Source organism: Spodoptera frugiperda, chromosome 31, assembly GCF_023101765.2.
Source record: "Spodoptera frugiperda isolate SF20-4 chromosome 31, AGI-APGP_CSIRO_Sfru_2.0, whole genome shotgun sequence".
Classification (NCBI taxonomy): domain Eukaryota; kingdom Metazoa; phylum Arthropoda; class Insecta; order Lepidoptera; family Noctuidae; genus Spodoptera; species Spodoptera frugiperda.
Window position 1 is genome coordinate 10,059,385 of NC_064242.1, and position 6,000 is coordinate 10,065,384.

Sequence of the window (6,000 nt, forward strand, 5' to 3'; positions counted from 1 at the left end):
ACTCGAGGCCACATTGTAGAGCATTCCCTAGTCAAAGTCAAAGGATTTATTTGCTAATGATTAGTATTAGTAGTTTTACTGTTTCTACAAAGCTATAGTAACATCGTTATCAAACTCACAGTTCCTTTGAGGTACCCATTCAAAAATCCAATAAACATAACATTTTGTTTTGAAATTATTCAAACATCTATTCACAGCATTATTTATACAGGCATCATTGTGTCAAATATTCTTTGAATTAAATATGAAATACGGCATAAAACCTATTTTAAAAAACGTTTGAATAAAACATTCCAATTACATGCAACTGTGTCGAAAAACATCGTATTTTTGTACACAATACTACGTCAAAGGAATTTTATCCATATTATTTTAGCAATAAATGTCTAAATGGGAAGGATTTTAAAAATAAATTATCATTATATTTTCTAAACATGATCTATGTATCGACAGTTCTTTAAGGCAAGTCTTTATGATGATAATGTTCTTCTTGATATGATAAACTTCGGCTTAAGAAACGTCTGCTGTAGGAAATCTGTAGGCGTAAACCCTTTCGGTTGACTATTTGACGACAGTCTTGTTGATTTTACCTCAGATAAAAAATATTTCATTGCGTGGGAGATTTCATGCGAAAATCGACTTAATCGTGCAGTAAATCTTTTGGCAAGTCGTCAAAATTCTGTTGAAATTTCCCTTTCAGTGTAGTATTGAAAGAGAAAATGTTCTGTTATTGTAACGAAGTCTATTGTTTATAGCACCTGAAATAATAGCAGATGTTATTGTATGCAAATCTTGAATATCTTTTGTTCTCTCTGTCATTTCAAGTTACAACGAAGCTACGTTTTAATACTATAGATAATTTGCTATTTTGTTTGTACATTTGAGGCAGTAAATCGAAATACCTACTTATATGCTTGAAACTAATCGTGTTCCTCGTTAAACAATTGCGTGAGTAAGACGAATAACATGATACTTAATTTTGTATGTCTCACAAAATTTATAATGGTAGAGGTAGAGCTACGGTTTAAGTTCTAGCTAGGGAAAAACCAATGACTTCAAGACAAAAGTGAAGTATTTAGAAGTTTAATAATTGAATTACGTTTTTCTCTTTGGATGCACTGGACATAAACAAAGCCCTTTGCAAACTCCAACATCTTATGTACAAACAAACTATACTTTATAATACAACTAAACTAAAAGGCAGTTAATTAAGTACTTTAATATGCAGAAAGACAAGACAATTTACTATCTACTTTTCAAAACCCTTTTAAATACACGTCTAATATTTTAATCTTTCAGATTTACAACACCCTTTGAGCAGACACGAAAAAAAAGGTAATAATTTGTAAGCCCCGAAGTCCAGCAAACTGGTATGAGAAGTGAAGAGGATGTGACGTCAAATGAACTGGCTGCCAACACCGTGATTGACTGCACATTGGTGGTAATTGGAAACATCACGTTATTGGCTGCGCGGTACCATTTAAAGATGTGGTTTTTCGCTTTAAAAACTGCGGTATGTGTGGATATTCTGAGTCACTGTATGGAAAGGAATGTTCCAATAAATTAAAACTGTCTTTTAGTACTTTATAATTTCGTCTTTTAGTACTTAATATATAAAAGGGATATTTTTCTGTAAATTTTTGTAATGTGACAGTGAAAATAATGTTAATTCTTCTTGTTTTTTATTTGATGGAATAGGGGGCAAACGAGAAAACGGGTCACCTGATAGTAAGTTCAGTTCACAACACCAGAGGAGTTATAGGTGCGTTGCCAGCCTTTTAAAAAGGAATATGCTCTTGTTTTGAAGGTTTATAGGTCTTCAGTCTCCATAGAAAATAGATGAGCCTAAAAAGCGAATCAAACCGAATCCTCGCGTTGAATAACAGTTAATTTACGACTCATTTGCTAGAAGGCATATTTTCTCAAAACTGTAACGAGTAACAAAACCTTTTCTAGTCTTCAACTTAACTAAAAATAACATGTAATATTATGTTCTATATTTCTTAGAAAACTCGTTAAAGAAAACACTATCCACGTGTAGGTAACACAAACCAGCTATAAAGATATAATTTCAACAGCTTTCCTATAGTTACGAGTCAGTTTTCTTAGCAAACACTCTTCAATAGGTCTCACTCGTGGCTTACAAGGGTTCTTATTGGCACCTAACGTTCTATTGTCTAGACTTTGGAGACCAACGTCTGGCTGTCCAGGGAGCGAAAGTCCTTGAAAATGGTGAAGAGCCTCTTAAGTATGTTATTAATTCATAATGATACTAAACTTATCTTTATTTATGTAGTGTTAGAAGCTTTTTTTCTGTGTCAGGAGAAAATTATATTGTACTTTTTTATTATTAGACCATTATAGGTGAAAATGTTTATAGTTATACATAGATGATATGATCTTGCTAAGAAACTTGTGTAGTATAAGGTATACACAAGTGAAAATTCAAGTGTTTTTAAAATATCTCTCAGTTGCAATCACCTGTGAAAGCAGATTAAAAAATGTGATTTTAATGGTGTTGGAATATAGTCACAATATTTTTAAATTATTAAAAAAGAAACGATAAGCGTCTTACACTGAAGAGTAATGACATATGAAAAGCTAAAGAAAAATTCTGAATTTAATATTATAAAACATACCTGCGCAAAAAAGATAACTTTGAACGCATTTTCTAATTTACTCGAACATTCGTGACTCTCCTTATCTATCTCTTATACTTATTTATTTTATTTATCCCATTATTCAAGGCTGAACAATTATCAAGGTCAATAGGTACCTAAGCTAGACTTTTGTTCTTTGTCCAGCCACTAATTAAATTGTTATCGCCTTCGTAACATTCCACCGTGACTTACGACTTTCCATACAAGCACATTTTTTGCTTCCGAAGCTTACGCTAAAACCTTAATATACAAATTGGATATTACAGTAGGTACAATAAATTTCGTCGGTCCATCTCATTACTAGAGGCCATCCATAATAAAAACCGGCTTATTTGCAATTTTTACGGTGGAACCCCCATTGTTAAAGCCTATATAACGAGATATGAAGCCCTTTGTATGATAAAGGTAATGCTTCAATTTTATAGTTCATAGTTCACATGGGCCCATATCGAAGTGCAGAAGAAAGGGCTAAGTATTAGATGATTTACAATGGTCATATAATCTGGATAATCGGCGGTTAGCACTTAAGGTTTTGCTTTTAAATGCTCCGGGCAGTGGTTGAGTAACTTATAGGCACAGTGCAATATGTTTGCGTCCTATACAAGCTGAATTTGATTAATATTGGCGACTCTGCTATTCATATCACCAATGCTTTTTAAATTTGAATATAAACTAATCTTTCAAATTACTTGGGAATCACATTATTGTTTAACTATTGATTGAAGTGACTACGTAAGAAATAAGTTTATGAAATTATGTTTTTGAATAAAGGTTATTAACGAGGCTTTTTTCCTTTAAAAAACACTAATTATAACCCCTTCTTTCATGTGTCCTCTTTTTATACCCTCTAAAATTTTTTACATTACCTACAAAATTTTCTGGTACACACTAAACTACAGCATCACATCCTCGCTTTCATTGAAGTCAGAGAATATTTATGCTCGCACGACGTCATCTGAAAGGATCCCTGTTCGAATATTTATGTTAGGGATTTCTTTTTTACTTTTATTATGTCATCTCCTGATTAGTAGTCGTTAAGTTATAGCCTAAGACTGGTCTGTAGTAAATCATTTCCTTTAGATTTTTTTGTTAGTTTTAGTAACAGAAAACCAGTCTTTGATAGGTCACACTTATAATAATTTGGGTGAAATTAAAATCACTAGGGTATGTTACATTGGAGTCAAACATCATCATCAGTCGGAAGACGTCCACTGTTGAACAAAGGCTTCCCCCTTAGATCTTCACGATGACTCAAACAAGTTAGTTGATGACTCGAACAAAAGAGTTGTTGTTTGTAAAAAAGAACACTAGACACTTATTTCTTTTACGGAAGTATCACACATCACGCTAGCTAAAAAAGCAGATGACATGAAAACATTTTAGGTCACTCAAGAAATAAAAACCGCAATAGCATTTCCACTCTAACCTCAGTTTCCAAATATAACCCTAAAACAGACTAGTCAACACTCCAATAGACACAATAGCACTCGCTAACCATCTTGCAGCGCGACAGATATCACTCGTCGACCTAAGCCTCCTCCACTTTGCCCCGTCTTGTGTATCTTCAATATTGAATTGTTATGTTATGACAGAACCCGGCCACATATTGGTAAGCATATAACAGTATATAAGTACAGTATCTGGCGATGTATATTGCACATCAGAACTAATATTCACAATGGTTCTAAAAAGACATTGAGATTAATATTTTTTATCCTTCCTTCTGTGCGTTAGAAGAGACCTTCTCTCTTATCTTCTCTCAGTAGGATATTTAGAGGCTGTTGAATGATTAAGAGAAATAGGTAATGAAATAGGTTTTCGGGTCATTAAAATGGAAGGTAATTGAAAACTTCTAATGGCAAAGCACAAAACAAGCTCAATCGTATGTACATATATGTTGATAAAATATTATGGCAATTTTCAAAGACCAATGTGCGATATTTATTGCCTGCTACTGTATGAATGTGTATGATACTTTGGTGTCAATGTAAATATTGCTGAGCTTCTTATAGTTTTGATGCGTTATCCGCAGATTTGATGTGCTGGAAGGAGTAAGAGATTTGCTTGCTTCAGGCAATACCACCTGTTTGTCTCTGCATCACCTAAAGGTTTGGCTGGTAGAAAATATCTACGGCATTAAGCCTTATGCCATAAATAAATAAATAAGCCAATCTGATACGATTTGCATTTAAAACGTTATTGTGTTGTGTATTTTCTCCTTTTAGTAAATTTTACAAGGACCGGTTCATGTCTGCATTTGTAGCTCGTCAGAATTTTTATTTTATTTCAATTTTATAAGATAGTATTTACCGTTATTATGCCCTTAAGATATCACGTAAACTAGTGATTGTTTTTTATTCTGGACTTATTTCTTTTGTATCATAATCTTGAAGTTTTACTATTTCACTTATTGTTTTATTAATAACCAAATTAAAAGGATTAGAATCTAATTAGTTGAAAACTAAAATCGATATAGAAGTTTGTTGGACAGTATTAGATACTAAAGAGTACAAATTAAATACTATTCATTAAAACTTTAATTAACAACAATAAAGTTAAACTTTCAAATGTATCATTTCTATTAAATACTATTTCAATGAATTGTACAAACTTTTTAATTCAGTTTCGGCAGAAAATGCTCATACGGGCTTTTCGTCTGAAAACAAAGGTGACCAAGGTTACCAGACTCCAGCTATCGAAAAGCACCCTGATATTTTGTGTACAAGCGTATTAATATTCAAACAAACCAAAAGTACCACGGTTTAAAATTACATTAATTAAATTATAATCATCATGTGCACAAAAAATCTCAACACTAATTAAATCAAGTCCCAAAATAAAACCAACAACAAAAGATAAAATAACTGAAAACGCGCAAACACCCAAATTATGTTCTGTACAACTTGAAACAATTAGCCGTATAAATAACAAAAGAGGCACCTGAGGTACAATAAACAACACAAAACGCGACCACGATAATTATAAACATTTCCACAGCAATAATCAACCTTTCAATACCTTCATAATTAAAATAAAACATCAAAAAGGTGGTTTATTTTCTTAAGTACGTCCCTAAATTACACATAAAGCAAGTTCCGTGTATAAAATTGGGTATTGTAGGCAAAAAATCAAGATTCGAATTATTTAAAATTAGTCATCGCTTGTAGCGATCTCATTTCCCGAGGTATCTTATTATAATGCTGTTAGCCACATTCTAGTTTGAATATAATAATTTGTATTAGCATTTAATTTTACGGGCGAACGATCGTGATGTCGAACTTGATGTGTTCTCAAACGTTTGACTTTAAAATTACTATCTTTTGTCTCACCGTTATGTTTA